Genomic DNA, 18,423 nt, shown 5'->3' with positions numbered 1-18,423 from the left:
AAGACACCAGGACACACAAATTAGGATGATTTTAGAATAATCAGGAACAGCGAATGGAGATAAACAGCTGATATTACTACACAGAAATAACACAAATGTACTGAAATGTTTTTCATGCCAGTTCTGAATCATATAAGAAACCATAAAGACCTACTTGAAATTCTGACTCAACTACTGTAAAAACTAGGAAAAATCCATTCTCTAATTACTACCATTAATTAAGATTAACTTTCAACCTATTCCAATACTCTTCCTCAAACAACATGATCTAATCAGTAACCACAAATATGTAAATTTATGAAAATTTATCCTTTATAGAAAGTTTCAATGATTTATTTTAATCATTCATGTGTTTGTAAACCCAAATATAATTGTTTAGCACCTACCTGAAATCCTATCCTCTCCCATGTTCATTTCTGGAGTCCCACAATGCTGTTTCAGCGTGTAAAACTCTCTGCTACGTTAGAGTCTCTAAACCACATGCTCTTCATGATCACTCACAAACAATTCATAATGGCCACTGGGAATACAAAACTGGATACAACAGCCCAATACTCGCCAGATATTGATAGGCAAGGATGAAAGGCAGGCATAAATTGGATGTATCTTTAAAATCCCCTTTTTGCTGTTTAGATGTTCCTTTTGAAATACCTTTAAAATTCAAAATGCAGGAAGTAGAAGCAGTCTTCCATTCCCATCTCTCTGTACAGTAATGTTAAAATTTTGCCATCCATTCTTCCAGACACCTTTCTAACAATTAATATGTTAATTTCAGATTGTCAAGTAGCAATACACAAATAATAAGACAGTATTTTACCACTTAATGTACACATGTACAAAATTTTTAATAATGCTAAAATATTCATTATAACACTGATCAGTCAGCATTACTTAACTCTATAATCATGTCAGAATAATTACATTCCTCAGGAACAGTAATGATTGACATTTCCAATTAGAACGAGGCATATGGTCAAACCTCTGTAAACACACTATTAGTTGATGTTTGTTCAAAAACTGGCATAATTTTAAACATCCACACAAAACACCCTTTTGTATCAGACCATGTTCCAGTGTCTAAATTATATTCATATGATGAATAAGCTACAACCATTATGATCTTTTGTTGAGATATATTTCAGATGCTCAACTATTATTTATACTCAATGTATAACATACTTCAGTGTAAATTTGAGATGTGGAATAAATTCCCAGCAGCAAGTAACACCATTTTAAATGTTTACACACTTGAATTTCAATTATTATGGCCAAACTGCTATTCAAAAAAAAATACTGATTTATACCTTAATTTATAGGTCAATTTTCTTCCAAAAATGTTCATAATTTATTATTGGCTACTGAATTGAACATTTTTGACTTTTGTTTCTGATTATCACATAACATACAAATATAAGCAAACACTGGAAATTTTTAAAAAGGTCTTAGAATAAAATAAATATTCATAAGCACAGAAGTTTTATTTTCATTCAGATGTCTATATATGGTAACAGATTAGAAAACAAACACATATGGAGTTAATCATTTTATATTAAAAATAACACACTTAGGGGCACCTGAGTGGCTCAGTCAGTTGAGCGTCTGACTTCGGCTCAGGTCATGATCTCACAGTTAATGGGTCGAGCCCCGAGTTAGGGTCTGTGCTGATGACAGCTCAGAGGCTAGAGCCTGCTTCAGATCTGTGTGTCCCTCTCTCTCCGCCCCTCCCTCACTCATGCTCTCTCTCTCAAAAATAAACATTAAAAAATATTTTTAAATACATACATTTAGATATAACATGAAGCAGGATTATGGAACTATTTAAGTTTAGATTTGAATATTTCCATAGTATTCCAAAAATAAAATGCAAAGCAATAAGCTAATGAGAGTACTATCATATTTATACTCCTAAAACTAAATGTACATGTGCACATATGTATTAACATTTATAACATGTATGTATATGCATGTATACACATATAAATTTACAAAAAGTAGATTTATATAGCATAGCAAAGTAACAACAGTAAGAATATCTTCCACAAATATATCTGTGATTTAAAAAAGACAGTTTCCTTCTCACGTATTCTTTCCTCTTTCTAAAGGTAAAAATCATCCTGGGATATTTTGTTTAAGTATAAAATCTATTATTTTCTTATACATAAAAACCTAACAATCTGAAGAAAAGGAAGGTGATATATCTATCCCTCTCCCCAAAAAACCCACTTAACACCAAAATGTTATATAACCCTAAGAGAACAATTGTTAATTACTTATTACACTGCCAACACTTACAAAAGACAACTTACGGTATTTTACAATAATGAAATATTTACAAATTTATACTTTGTGAAATACCATGCATCTAAAAACACTAGGTATTTTTAAATGATGTATTTGTTATTTACAAAGTTGTCTTGAATATTTTCATTCTGTTCAGTTAAATACAAAACTGAAGAGCTCAAAGAGGGACAATATTTCTCATAAAACAGACTTGCTATGATTAAAATACATAATCAGCAATACAACTGTAAGTTTAATAGTTGTATAGCAATACAATATAAAATTAGGACTTAGGTTTTTTAATGTATAATAATACAAGGACTAAACAGTGATTAAAATGTAAAATTTTCTTTTAGAGAATGCAAGAGTAATAGTACACCTTTTTAGTAACTTTCTCTTTCCGATACCAAAATAGGCAATAGCTCAAGAAACTTGTTATCAAGAAAATTGTTATCAATTGCACTGCTATTAAAACACTTGATAACAATGAAACTATGAAAGTTTACAATGAATTATTTACAAAATTATACGTTGTGAGACTCTACACATCTAGAAAAAACTAGATGTTAAAAACTAAAAACTTGTATCTATTATTTACAAAGTTGTCTTGAATATTGTCATGCAACCAAAGGAACACATACAGAATTGTGTATAGTTCCAAGAGGTAGTATAAAATCTCTTTAACAAAGTCATTTATATCTCCAATGTTAACAATAAAAATAAATATGGGGAAGATATGAATAGGTGAAGCACAGAGGATTTTTAGGACAATGAAAACATTCTGCATAATACCATGATGGATACATGTCATAATACATTTGTCCAAACCCACGAAATGTACAATACCAAGAGTCAACCATGAAAAACTATGGACTTTGGGTAATTATGAGGTATTGATGTAAATTCATCAGCAGGAACAAATGGTAAGTAACTCTGGTATGGTATGATGATAATGGGACTGATTATGCATGTGCTGTGTGAATAATGATGGGGGTTACGCATGTGCTGGGGCAGGAGCTAGATGGCAAATCTCTGTACCTTCCCCTCAATTTTGCTATGAATCGATCTAGATCTGCTCTAAAAAATATCTTAACACAAGAATAATGTAAGGTACATATACTAGGGAAGCTCCAAATGAAATACATTACAATACACCTTGTAACATCGAATGAATTTACATGGTGTATGTTTTTTAATATACAGTTTATACTTATACAATGGCATACTATTCTACTATGAGAATGGGTTAAATGCATAATCTTTTCTATTTCTCTCAACAAAATGAGTGTATGATAAATATTGCATAGCTCCAAGACCCTATTTATCAGTGATCAATTTCCTTGCCATGACAACTTTAAAAGACAATAGTCCTAACACATTTACAATGAAAATGTTTACAAAATTATACTGTAACACTATGAATACATCTGGAAATATTAGATGCTTAAAACCAAATGTTTCACTTGCCTATTATTTCCGAAGTTGTCTTACTGCTGTGTAACAAATGAACACAAAACTGCGTAATTTAGATTCTGAAAAATTTTCTTTAGTAAAATGAATTTCATCAAGAACCTCAGACATCTGAGAAAATAAGATATACCTCATGTCCCTTAATAAGTAGAAATATTTTTATATAAAATGGGCACAATTTAACTACAATTTAACTATTGAAGTCTAATTTTTCTTCTAAATGAAATATGTGAGGCAATGAACTTTTAACCACCCTCTTTTCTGACTATATACATGTGTGTGTACACACAAACATAACAAAAATAAGGCTCAGAAGCTTTTAACCCAATTTTCAAATAAATTGTCTTTAATAATCCCAGCATTCCATGGAATCCTACACAAAGGTGAACAACATCCTCAAAAGAAAATGGTTTCTACCTTCTATCATTTTGTTTACCAACATTTCTATATACTTCCTAAGTCAAATGCTATAACTATTATAAATACCAGTGTTTAACAACAAACCACAAAGTGCCATCCATAAGAAATTCTTAAAATAATTCTGAAATATGTCAAACTTATAGTTTACCAACAGCATGACTGTAACATACATGATGTTCACTATCTCTATAAACCAAAAAATAGATTCAAAGCCAAAGAATCTTACATTACTGATGAGAATGGAAAACATCCACCACCCCATCCATTCTCTCACGACCACTGAACATGCAGAGAAACTAATTATATTGATTTTTATAAGTTTGATATTTAAACATGTTTATCAGCAATGTCTGTATATCTAGAAATAAATATTTTATCAATAACTACATACACAGAAGTCTATAAATCATAACAGCAGACTTATTTTACTATTTCATGTCTACAAGCATAAAAAAAAGTTCAGTATAAGAAATTACTCATTTCATATTTCAAATATGAATGGCAATAAAATTTCTGTACTTTAACAATGAATGTCTAACTAAAAAATCTCAAAGCCACAGAGAGAGAGGCAAACCAAGAAACAGACTCCTAACAATATAGAACAAGCTGAGGGTTACCAGAGGGGAGGTGGGTGGGGGAGGAGTTAAATAGGTGATGGGAATTAAAGGAGTGCATGTGTGATGAGCACTGGGTGTTGTATGGAATAGCTGAATCCTAAATTGTGCACCTGAAACTAATATTACACTGTATGTTAACTAACTGGAATTTAAATAAACTTAAATAAAGAACTGAAATAAAGAATACAGAAAGAAAAAACATCAAAATAAAACCTAATGCTTGAAGATGCTCTACTACATCTATAATCAATGATTCTACCTTTAATATTTCAATAAAAATATATTTCCAAAATTATTGACAGAAATTATATGTCTAAAAATGATTTATAAAATGACACTTACCTCCTATATGCAAAACAAAATAATATAATCCCTATCACCAAATACATCCCAAATAGACATGGTGTAGTAATTCAATTTGTCAAAGTAAAGTGTTTTTTCACATTGTCTCTCAAATTAATATCCAAAAAATATACGCACCTATCAGCAAATCCTATGCAGATATTCTAAAACAAAAACTAATGTCGGTCTATAACTTAACTAGTCATTTAACAGTATCCTCCGGCAACTAAAGCTCATGAACAACACCCTGTATTATCCACCATCAAACAACACAAAGAACAGATTAAAGCCGAGTGATAATTATTTGGCCAAAAGGTGTTCCTATTGTATAATTTTTAATAAACAGTTGTCTTATATATACATATACAATACACCTGTGGGTATATATACATATGTATATGAATGCAACCCCTGTAAAATTAAGGATTAAAAGTTTAAAGTAAAAATTATTTTATCCTGTTTTACACACAGAACAATCTAACAAAATATCCTGAACTTCAGCTGCTCAATTATTTACTCAGACATAATCTGACAGCTGTTATGAAAATTTTTCATTCTACATATTTACAAAACATGCTGATATAATTATTCCTCGGCTTTAAGAAAACATAATAACTGTGTCTAATTATATACACATTATATAAAACTTTTCTTTGATCAGCCCATCCTTTTAAGAACATAGATTTGACAGACCATTACAAACATCTCTAACAAAAACTTGTAAATCACCTATACTATTTTATGTAGTATTTTAAATCAAGAACAATTCAGTTATTAAAAGTCAAATTACACTGGCAAATAAAAACTTTTCTAACCTATTATGTTTAACCACATGTAGAGATTTTTCTAGTAACTGTATTTCCTATTTGCATACAAACATATCTAAAAACCATAAACAAAGGCAGAGCCACAGTTAAAATGACATTTCCACTATGATGAATCTTCTATAAAAAACAATGTGAGATATTATACTAGACACTGCACATTTATTCCACCCTACAATTTGAACCTAATAATCCAATGAACACAGAGGCTAGATATAGTATCATTTTTGTCAAACAAAAATGTCTATCCATATAAGTTGATATGTATTTACAGTGATGTCTATGTAGGTAGAGCATTAGATGGTAAAGAACATTACATTGTATATAACACTTTAACAAAAAGTATAACAATATTACTGAAAAGGAATTAATGTTGAGGCAATTTAACAATTCTATTGGAAAAAAACAACAAACTACACCTATTTAACATCACAGGATTAATAAAATATATGTCGATTCCCAACTTCTGAGCATCGAGTAAAGCCTCTAGGCTGTTCAAGAACTGTTTCTGCACATATGCATACACGTATACCCTCCAAAATTCCCTATTCTCTACCTTCTAAATTCTGCTTTTATTTGCCTACTACAAATAAGGCAGTCTAGAAACTCCTCTCAACAACCAAAATTATATTCTAACATTTAAAATGCCCCAAATATCAGTCATCTCCATGATTAATAGGATGGTTTAACACAGTACTTTTTCCATTATATACATAGCAATAAAAAAGCCCACCAAATCCTAAACATGCATAGAAGCTGGACTCTTATGCAGTAATTCCATCATGGGAATTAAATCTCATACCATAGAAACATTAACATACCATAAAGATATTAACAAATATTTACAGAATAACATCTACAACCACACAGAACAGCCTTAATAAAATTTCTTGTGTAACAGCTGCATACAGAACAATCCTTGCCCGCACCAAAAGCCTCTCAAAAATCATTCAATGAAATGATTCTAAATGTGTATCATTCAAAGGTATTCTAACAGTTCTATTTTTATAATCATGTATTAAAAATATTTCTTCTAAATGTTAGCAAACAATCACAATACCTTAAAGTCACAATGCAATTATATTTAGTTATTTCATACAGTATATTCTCAAAATAAACATTAATAACTAGTGCCTTACTTTTTTCCTGATTAATATATTAAACATTCCTCATGTCCATTTCCTCTCCCCTTATCCATAAACATTCAAACAATGAATATAGAATTGTGTGTATCTTTACAAAATGGCCTCATTCCTTTCTAAAATCTTTTCCAGAAGGCAGTTTTACCAAACATGCTTTTAAAAACTTACCTAGGAAACCAGCTCTATTATCACAGCAACCATTTTTAAAAACAATAGATTTGTTTTTAATTGCAGTCTCTGTGCTTGAGCATCAGAGTGCAAGAAATATAAAGCAAAGAAAGAATAAAATACAATAAACTATTACATGTTGAATTTCATTCTTTTCACTAACATCCAATGAACAGTTCATATATATTCATCCTTCACTGAGTATTTTATATTGATTTCAATACCATTACCCAATCACAATTTTCTTAAGCATTTATTCTTAAGCTATATATGTCCAGTAATTAGTCAATAAGTTTACATTCCTAAAATGGTGTGTGAGGTGAAGAAAAAAAAGAAAATATTTGTGTTTATCATGTATGTATTAAAGTCACGTATACAAGGCTCTTACTAGTAAATATTTTTATGGTAAATTGGTAATCCACACACAAAAAAAAATACTGAGATTTTTACCAAATCCAAAGATTGCCAATGAAATATAAATATTTGAAAAGCAAGATGAATTTCAGGACAGTATATATCTCTATTTTCTCTGTGATTTTGTAGTTGGTGAAGCTTCTAGCTCAAGTTGGGATGTGTTGTCCCTTTCGTTCCATATATTCCTAGAATGCTGTCTTATATTTACTTGAGATTGTCCATTCCAAACCAACACTACAAGTTCCATTCACTTGAAATTATTTTCAATTCAGTAGATAACTTCATACATTTGCATTCTGGGGAGTAATTTGGAATTAGAGATGCTGTGCTAATCATGTTGGACCATGAAATAAATATAGAGTACAAGATCTAGGGAGTGTCTCTACAGGAAGGTCCTGGTCAAAGACCCCTTGAATCAGCATGATGTTTAGGCTTCATAGCAGTCCATAAGTATAATTGCTCAGGATACTCCAGAAAAATTTGAAAACTACAATCTGATCAATGCAGAGGCTCTCAGGATATACTCTCCTGTTCACGTCAGTGGCAAAAACATTTGCACAGTATCCTAAATCATCTTGGATTATAATCACATTGTTTATTGCTGCACAAATTTCATAAGATTCATATCAGGGGAGTCTTAGGGCACAAAATTTAGGAATCCAAATGTTCAGTGACTTAAAGTGGCAAATTTCCAGTTTTGACAGTGGCAAAAGATCCTCTATTATCAGTTTATATAATCTTTGTCCTCTTCTCTGATTATTGCTTATCTCTAATACTCTTAAAAACATGCCAAATGCAGATTTTTGAAGAAATGTGACTTGGTTTGTCATATCTTTCCCAAATACTGCTCTGGCAGACAGATGAAACAGAGAATCTGAAGCTAGAAGTAAGGGGATCAGTTAGAAGCTTTAATACAGTTAAAATACGACAATTACAACAACAAAAGTCATCTAGAAAGGTAGCTTCAGAACTGCTATCTAATGGAGCTTGAACAGTTGTCTATTGTCCAATAAATTTTCTAAGTTTCTGAATGAAATCCTTGTCCATGTTTCTTGGGTTCCATTTATGTCCACGAATGACACCCACTTTCTCACCTAGTTGGCATCACCTTTTTACATCTATGTAAAATTGATTCAAATGATCATACAATGATTTTTAAAGGGTGTTTATGAATGATTCGGAGACATTTCACATGCTTACTTGTCAGTATTTTCTTCTTTGAATTATCTGTACATGTTTTGTCATTTTGAATACAATTGTTCCAAGTCTTTTCTTTTACAGGGTTGTAGGAGATGTTTGTGTACATTACTAAAACCAAGAGAATAAAGAGCCAATAAATTTTGCCAACCAAAATAATGATACATTTTCACATTTTTATCTGGCCAAGTACTGTTACATACTGACAAGTAAACGGTCATATACTCCTCAACAATGTTCTCTTGATTTCTAAGAAATTTGCACAAATGTAAGTTCAACTGAAAATGTCCTTTTTGAAAAATTTAAACATAGAAGATTTATTCTCCTGTGTGCTATACTGAAACAGGTGTAAGTACCCAATAAAAAAGTAGACAACCTTAAGGAATACATTTTCTCTTTCCTCCATGACCCCCCCCAAAAATTTGGCACTCTCTAATTAACAGAGTAATCAAGTTGAGTTTAAGATAATTTTGTGGGGGCACCTGGGTGGCTCAGTCGGTTGAGTGCCCGACTTTGGCTCAGGTCATGATCTCGCAGCTCATGAGTTCGAGTCCCCCGTCGGGCTCTGTGCTGACAGCTCAGAGCCTGGAGCCTGCTTCAGATTCTGTGTCTCCCTCTCTCTCTGCCCCTAACCCACTCATGTTCTGTCTCTGTCTCTCTCAAAAATAAACATTAAAAAAAATTTAATAAAAAAAATAAATAATTGTGTACCCTCAGCAAAGTAGTACAAAAAATGCCAGTGTTTTGTGACTCAAACCATTATAAAACATGAGAAATTTGAGCTTTAAACTGAAGCCACACTTTGCCTATACATAAAAGGAAAATTTCTTGTGTCTTTTGTTCATTTATGCATTAATTCAACACATAACTATGATAACAATATACCAATATAACAAAAATTACTAACTATCCAAACTTCTACCAGATGCCAATTATTATGCCAGGTCTTGGGAGATACAACAGTAAGGACACCAAGACTTTCTAGCAAAGCATTAATATGCTTTGCTCTCCCGGGGCGCCTGGGTGGCGCAGTCGGTTAAGCATCCGACTTCAGCCAGGTCACGATCTCGCGGTCCGTGAGTTCGAGCCCCGCGTCAGGCTCTGGGCTGATGGCTCAGAGCCTGGAGCCTGTTTCCGATTCTGTGTCTCCCTCTCTCTCTGCCCCTCCCCCGTTCATGCTATGTCTCTCTCTGTCCCAAAAATAAATAAAAAACGTTGAAAAAAAAAAAAATATGCTTTGCTCTCCCTATAAGGGAAGAATATGAGAAAATTAAGTCTACTATGCCTTCTTATAACCATGTTTATGAATCATGCTATAATCTTAGACAAAGAAAAATATTATTAGTTAAACCGGGGTTTAAACTTCTAAATACCCATCTATGTCTTGCCAAGATACAGAAAGGTCATTAATTTATTAAGACAACTAAAGTAATCCATCTGGAAACAATTAGCAAAACTGAAAGCAACCGATGGAATAGGAGAAGACATTTGCAAATGACATATTAGATAGAGGGTTAGTATCCAAAATCTATAAAGAACTTATGAAACTCAACACCCAAAAAACAAATAATCCAGTGAAGAAATGGGCAAAAGACATGAATACACACTTCTCCAAAGAAAACATCCAGATGGCCAGCCGACACATGAAAAAATGCTCCACATCACTCATCATCAGGGAAATACAAATCAAAACCACAATGAGATACCACCTTACACCTGTCAAAATAGCTAACTTCAACAGCTCAGGCAACAACAGATGTTGGTGAGGATGGGGAAAAGGAGGATCTCTTTTGCACTGCTGGTGGGAATGCAAATTGGTGCAGCCACTCTGGAAAACAGTATGAAGGTGCCTCAAAAAATTAAAAACATAACTACCCTACAACCCAGCAAATGCACTATAGATGTTTATCCAAGGGATACAGGTGTGCTGTTTCGAAGGGTCACATACACCCCAATGTTTATAGCAGTGCTACTAACAACAGCCAAGTATGGAAAGAGCCCAAATGTCCATCAACAGATGAATGGATAAAGGTGTGTGTGTGTGTGTGTGTGTGTGTGTGTGTGTGTACACACATATACACACAATGGAGTATTACTCAGCTATCAAAAAGAATGAAATCTTGCCATTTGCAACTACGTGGATGGAACTAGAGGGTATCACGCTAAGGGAAATTAGTCAGAGAAAGACAAATGTCACATGACTTCACTCATATGATGAATTTAAGATACAAAACAGATGGGAAGGGAAGCAAAAATTATATAAATACAGGGAAGGGGACAAAACATAAGAGACTCTTAAAGAACAAACAGAGGGTTGCTGGAGGGATTCTGAGAGGAGGGATGGGTTAAATGGGTAAGGGGCATTAAGTAATCTACTCTTGAAATCACTGTTGCACTATATGCTAACTTGGATGTAAATTAAAAAATAAATTAAGAAGATAAAGTATGCACACACACAAAAATAAAGTAATTCATCTCAATGTATCTTTAGCATTCTGCTGAAAACACAAGTCTTATTTTAGACCAAATCAGTATCTCAACAACAAACTAGCAATTTCTTATTCATGTTGTACTTGGAGCTGCCTCATAGCTTAGGGACATGCTCTCAGGAAACAGGTATGAGGTTGGAACTAAATGATTATAGTAGTATGTAATATAAAGAAAAAAGCATAGTAGCTACCAAGTTTTTACTCTTAAATTCATCACTTGAAACTCATAATGAAAAAGACAAAGGTGGGATACACAAATGCTACAAACACAGAAGATAACTCTACAAAAGGAAACTGCAGTAGTGGAATTTAGAATCCACCTCTCTTTAGTTCACTGGAAAAACCTACAGTTCCATTCTCCCTAATATGCACAATATTGCTCAAAATATCTTGCAAAATTTACAGTGCAAGAACTTATTTTCAGAATATTTATGTCCTAAGTATATGGGTTGACACTTAGGCTGGACTTCAGAGTACTCACACTGAGTTTCACTTCATCATACTCAGTAAACATAACTCATCATAAATCCAGTCAAGGTCTTTCCCAACAACTACTACAACTCTGTAAAAGGATTAATACCTTCAGACAGTACATCTCTAATAATGCAGTATCTTTTAGCTTAGGAGAATGATGATCAACTTTATGTAACAATGTAAGTTAAATAATAGCAATATAATTCAACTGACAGAATTAAGGTGAAAATATGGGGAAAAATTAAAGACGATAAAACTCCAAGAATGTGCCAGAATTATATCAAGATCTTTGCTGTCTTAGAACTAAATAGCTTATGATCCACTTCTACAAGCATATCATCCAAACTGAAAAATGAAATATTCAAATATTTTAAGGACCTAGACCACATTGGGTCTCAAAATATTAACTCAAAATATTCGAGTCAAGTGAGAATCAATGTAAATGGTCAAATAAAATTAAGACAGATCAAACTGATGAAACACAAACTCCAGTAAAAAGTCTACACGGCACTGATGATTCTGAAGGAGCTCTAAGATCTTTGTTGTTGGATACAACAAACCAAATTGGTATGGTAATATAATCAAAATTATATCATTGAAAGAATAGAGCAGACACTGCTTTTCCTGATATAGGTTTCCTAATAGACAATAAAATTACTAATATCAAGAACTGTACTTTTTAACTTTATTTCTGCTATCACAGCACAGGGGAGGCAGGTGGGAGTATAGGTTAAACAGCTGAGGAGAATTCAGGACTGCATTTGTGAGCCCTTAGTGATGTATGGAAATGCTGTATCACAACATTGTATACCAGAATCTAATATTATCCTATATGTTAACTAACTGGAATTAAAATAAAAATTTAAAAAGGGGGAAAATTCTGTAAATAGCAGTACAAATAAATTTTATGTAACATGGGAACAGATAGCCCAATGAATTCAGATGTACAGATATCTAATCCCTCTAGCTCATTGTATTATCGTCACCAGATGTAAATCTACCAAAAATAATTCAAAGTCAAACATCTGGTTGATCTAAGAGGCTTTTTCTTGAGTCTTGGCTGCCTCATCTACTTTTTAAGATTAATCTTGCTCACCAAAGAAAATTAACCCAGTCAAGTCTTCTACTAACCATTTCTATTCCACATTAGAGCTTCCTAAATTATAGGCAAAAAGCAAATCATAAGAGACTCTTAAACACAGAGGACAAACTGAGGGTTGATGAGGATGGGGGCTTGGGAAGCTGGGGAAAATGGGTAATGGGCATTGAGGAGGGCACTTGTTAGAATGAGCACTGGGTGTTGTATGTAAGTGATGAATCACAAGAATCTACTCCTGAAGCCAAGACTATACTGTATACACTGTATGTTAGCTAACTTGACAATTATAAACAACAACAAATACATGATGTTAGCAACATGGATTCCAGAGACAAACTGAGGTGAAACGGAATGCAGAACAAACTAGTGGAACTGTTTCTTTCAGTCTACATTCCTGTCACCAGAGGATACCAGGGCCAAAATGCCACATGCCTTTTAGTATAAGGAAAAAGTCCCTTGAGGTCTCTTCATCTATCATTTGAGAAGTTGAATGAAGTATACTGTAGCTGTCCTATACAGCCTATACAGCCTACTCACATTTGGCGGAGATGGACTTGCTGCATTAACACCTGAAGCTGTAAATCAACATTCACATATAGAACAAACATATCCTTGGAAATGGATTTCAAATATTTCTCTTATTAGCCCTTCATCATCTCACTAAGAAAGAGATCTTCTTATTCCTGTAAAATCAAACAGAATTTTTTTAATTTCCTTTTTTTTTTTTAACCAAAAATGACTGAAAGGTAAACTTTATGACAAGGTACCTAGCTTCACTAAAACAAGACCCAAGACACAGCAAATAGTTTTGACTGGCTCCTATTTAGGAAAAACTAACTACTTCACTGGTAAGCTATGGAGATACATATTAGATAGGCGTAGATTATAATCACAGACATTACACTATATGGAAGGAACTATAATGAATCTAAAAACTTGCACCCTAAAATTAAAAAAAAATAGTAATTCTGACATTTCTTAAACATCTACTGTGTGATAGGCTCTATACCCATTGATCATTGCAGACAACTAAAGAAAAACTAAAAATTTGTCCTCAAACACCAATGGTGTCCATTTGAAGACACTTACCATACTCACTGTATTTCATAATATATTTTCCATAAATATTAGTTCCCCATTTTCCTGGACATCATCACTTAAACATCTCTGTCATCCAATGTGTGATCCAAGAAGTAGTAGTCTCCCTTTACATGTCCTTGCTTCCACTCAGCATATGCATGTACCTTCTGGGATCTAAGGATGAGCTTCCTTTTTTGCTTTCAACAGCATATATGTTTTAAAAAAAGGGAAAAAATAATGAGCTCAGAATATGTATAAACATTTTTTAAAAAGGATGTCTAAGGAACTGGCAAAGTATACTGCTACACCTGCCATTTCTAAGTATTCAAAGTTTGCACAGTAAGCCAAAATTTTCTATTGAAAATAATGTTCTCTGTAAAGTCTACTGAGGCACATTGACTAGATTTCAGAGTGTCATTTAAGCTCAAATTTTAAAATCATTATGTTCAGACAAGGTCCTGTGTCATCATGAACCTAGCCAAGGCCTCTGTAATGCACTATTACTTTTCTTTAAAAGATTAGTTTACCTGTAGTGGTTTACGTTTGTCCTAAATGCAGCTAATACAGTTTTAAGCATCCTTGAGAAACTACTGGGTAGGATCCACAGTGACATGTCAGAAAATTGAGTGGTTAAATTCTCTCCTCCTTTCAGAGTCATCAACTATGTGGACAAAAGGGCACTTCATAAGACTGAAAAAACTGCAATACAAAAACCCATGATAACATGACTTGCTTTACTTATTTAATATAATTCAAATATTGAGATTTATTAAATGAATAGCCAGTCCCAATGGGACTGAAATGCAAAGAGAAGTAACAATCTGGCAATGTGTTATCAACTGGGTAACATGTATTTTAAAACTTTATATGATCTAATAGATAAAATCATTAAGTTTTATTTGCAAAAAGAACAATAGTGTTTTTCCTAATCTTTGAAATCAGATTATGAGAATTCTACGCAAGCATTACTATTATCACATAATTCCATAAATTACTTATACTATTCTACTATAAGTCAAGACCTACAAAAAATAAAACAGGTTTACAAAAATTACAAGACTTCTGATATCATCTATATGTGAAACCTGAGAAAGTTAAACTCTTAGGGGCGCCTGGGTGGCGCAGTCGGTTAAGCGTCCGACTTCAGCCAGGTCACGATCTCGCGGTCTGTGAGTTCGAGCCCCGCGTCAGGCTCTGGGCTGATGGCTCGGAGCCTGGAGCCTGTTTCCGATTCTGTGTCTCCCTCTCTCTCTGCCCCTCCCCCGTTCATGCTCCGTCTCTCTCTGTCCCAAAAATAAATAAAAAACGTTGAAAAAAAAAAAAAAATTTATAAAAAAAAAAAAAAAAAAAAAAAGAAAGTTAAACTCTTAGAAACAGAATATAATGGTGGTTGCCAGGGGCCTATGGGTATAAAGAATGGGAAGATATTGATCAAAGGTATAGACTTTTATTTATTTTTTTATTTTTTTTTAACGTTTATTTATTTTTGAGACAGAGAGAGACAGAGCATGAACGGGGCAGGGTCAGAGAGAGAGGGAGATACAGAATCTGAAACAGGCTCCAGGCTCTGAGCAGTCAGCACAGAGCCCGACGCGGGGCTCGAACTCATGGAACACGAGATCATGACCTGAGCCGAAGTCGGACACTTAACCGACTAAGCCACCCAGGCGCCCCAAAGGTATAGACTTTTAATTATAAGATGGGTAAATTCTAGGTATCTAATGTACAACATGGGGACCATTGTTAACAACGTATTATAATATTTGAAATTTTCCAAGAGTAGATCTTAAATGATCTCACCACACAAACACAAAAAAGAAATGGTAGCTATATAAAGTGATGGATGTATAACTTATCTTATTGTAGTAATCTTTTCACAATGTAAACGTACAGCAAGCCATCATGTAGTATATCTTAAAATTACACGATATTCTTGATCAATTATATATTAATGAAGCTGACAAAAATGTACAGAACTTCTAAAATTTGACATGATTAAAGAGCAATGAGTTTACAAAGGAAGGAGGAAGCAACATTACTTTTTATACAGTTATACTAAGTCCAGTTTACCTATCATAGCATAAACACAGAATACTACAAATAACTTAAAAACAAAGATTTAAGAAAGCAGAACTATTAAATCCCAGAATTCTATTTGAAACTGTAATTTAAACCACAATGAAAACTTATATTGATATGCAATGCATACATATTTATGAAGTTACTGTTAATAAATGTGACCAGGAAATCAAGAAGTCACTGCCCAATTGTGTTTTAGCTATAACGTACAATTAATTTGAAAGCACAATCGAAAAATCCTAAGGGACAAGTATTTACTGCCATGGAAGTTTGAAAACTTTTATGGTATTATGTGTTCCATTGGAACTCTTGGTAGAAGCTTAGATCTAGCAATCCATAGCAAAAGATCCATATTTTACACTTAACATGCAATTATATATCTATGCTAAGTATTTTTTCAATTTATGTTCCACGATCAAGGTTATCAAATAATTCAAGAAGTTCTAGGCAGAGTACATTATAACCAAATCAAAATATCCATTAGAAGAAAACATCTTGCAGAATCTAGAGTTCTTTTCACTCACCTCTAACTTGCAAAAGACGCCATCATCATTACTTAAGGAGATATTAGAGAACAGGTTTTCTTTGTATATGGTGCACAATCACTCATGTCAAAATCTAAGAGCCATCCATGTCAGCAGATCTACCCAAATAGCAAAGTTTTCCTCCAAAACAGAGAAAGTACCACAAATTATTCAAAATTTGGTCCAGTCAAGTGCAAAGAAAACAAGGCTCTTTGCATACCACCCACAAAACTCTTAGAACAAAAGTTATCTATCAACTATATCACAATAAATTTTATCTTAACAGAATGGCTTGCCTCCAGAGACCCAGATAAAGTACTTTGCCTGGGGTTCTGTAACCAAGATATTTCTTTGTAACATTCACAATCTCTTAAGTATCACATCTGTATTGTACATCTCCTAAACTAAGACCTGGCTACTTTATGTTCCCTACCTGATAGTGTCCATTAATACTAAACACTACCCTGGGAGAGACAATATAAATTTGATGACATTAACTGCAGTAATTTTGAGCGTCCCTTTTCCTTGGGAGGCTACTGGTTTAAAGGCCATGATTTAAAAGATGGAAACAGGGGGGCACCTGGCTGGCTTACTAGGTAAAGCATAGATAGGACTGCTCTTGATCTCAGGGTCATGATTTGGAGCCCCATATTGGGCACAGACATTACATAAAAATAAAATCTTTAAAAAAATTAAAAAAAATCAAAGATGGAAATGGTGACATGCATACAACCTCTGTTGGTAAAATCAAATGAGAAGGCACAACCAATCTACCAGTATTTTTTTAAATTGTTTTAATGTTTATTTATTTTTGAGAGACAGAGAGACAGAGCTCAAGAGGGGAAGGGCCAGAGAGAGAGGGAAACACAGAATTTGAAGCAGGCTCCAGGCTCTGAGCTGTCAGCACAGAGCCCGATGTGGGGCTTGAACTCAAGAACCGTGAGATCATGACCTAAGCCGAAGTCAAACGCTTAACTGACTGAGCCACCCAGGCACCCCCAATCTACCAGTCTTAAGTTATTAAGGAGTTAATATCAATATTTAACTAGTATTTTATAAGCTAACTCCTACAATCAATAAGGACTGATTCATTACCTAGTTGAAAAGTTAGCAGTAAAACCTAAAAACCTCTTTCCTCTTCCTTTTAAAAGTGACTTCACTGTTGCATAACCAACTCAATCTTTACATATATATGTGAGCATCCCTTAATTATCTAACTGGAAGAGACTGTCCACTCTTTTAAACACTTAACAGTATATCACTAAGTGATACAGTTGGATATAATTTGTGCTCAATAGTGTCAATGACATTTTAGGGTATAAAGTCGCCTTTATTTTAAGTAACAACCTATCTCAAATATGAAATCTCCTCTAGTTTTAACAGTGTGTAAGTAAATACTTACTGGTAGGTTGTGATGATTATTCCAGAATCACATCACCTACTCTGATCACACAAAGCACAAAAACACTACAAAAGCTGATCAACTGAGGTAAACTTCCAAGTAGTATCTCCAATCCAAATCCTTTGATTTAATGAACAAAGTCTGATTTAGTACCACAGTTTCCTTCCATAGGTGGCCTTACAAGGCCTTTCATTCCATCCCTTCTTCCCTTCAGGTATGTATGGCACATTAAAGTGGAGGAGGCCATGTGTAAGTCTTAGCCCAGTCACTTAAACCCCGGTCAAGAGTTTTCTTGTGTCAAGGTTACTGACAGGTATCAGTCAATGCACAAAGTGAAATCTGGGAAGCTTAATCAGGTATCACAACCATTTTATCTTAAGAATTAAAGACAAAATTATTTAA

The 18,423-nt window shown here is 33.5% G+C and overlaps 1 long non-coding RNA gene and 2 other non-coding genes across 4 annotated transcripts in view; all 3 read right to left on the bottom strand.

Moving 5' to 3' along the window:
* LOC131516182 (uncharacterized) overlaps window positions 1-9,880 on the bottom strand; it is a 35,025-nt gene extending 25,145 nt beyond the window's left edge. Inside the window, exons 1-2 of one of the 2 annotated variants that reach the window (XR_009263927.1) lie at window positions 9,782-9,880; window positions 387-8,557 (exon numbers count right to left, since the gene is read on the bottom strand). This is a non-coding gene — a long non-coding RNA (uncharacterized LOC131516182). Of the gene's footprint in view, window positions 1-386 lie in introns of both variants that reach the window. The other variant, XR_009263926.1, reaches the window with a different exon arrangement.
* A 1,946-nt stretch (window positions 9,881-11,826) lies between these two features.
* LOC131518526 (small nucleolar RNA SNORD64) lies at window positions 11,827-11,893 on the bottom strand. Its single transcript, XR_009265195.1, has one exon. It is a non-coding gene; the product is annotated as a small nucleolar RNA SNORD64 (small nucleolar RNA).
* Window positions 11,894-14,418: 2,525 nt separating this feature from the next.
* Window positions 14,419-14,491, bottom strand: LOC131518535 (small nucleolar RNA SNORD107). Its single transcript, XR_009265202.1, has one exon. It is a non-coding gene; the product is annotated as a small nucleolar RNA SNORD107 (small nucleolar RNA).
* Window positions 14,492-18,423: the final 3,932 nt, after the last annotated feature.

Source organism: Neofelis nebulosa, chromosome 7, assembly GCF_028018385.1.
Source record: "Neofelis nebulosa isolate mNeoNeb1 chromosome 7, mNeoNeb1.pri, whole genome shotgun sequence".
In the NCBI taxonomy this organism is placed as follows: domain Eukaryota; kingdom Metazoa; phylum Chordata; class Mammalia; order Carnivora; family Felidae; genus Neofelis; species Neofelis nebulosa.
This window is presented reverse-complemented; position numbering and strand designations above follow the sequence as displayed.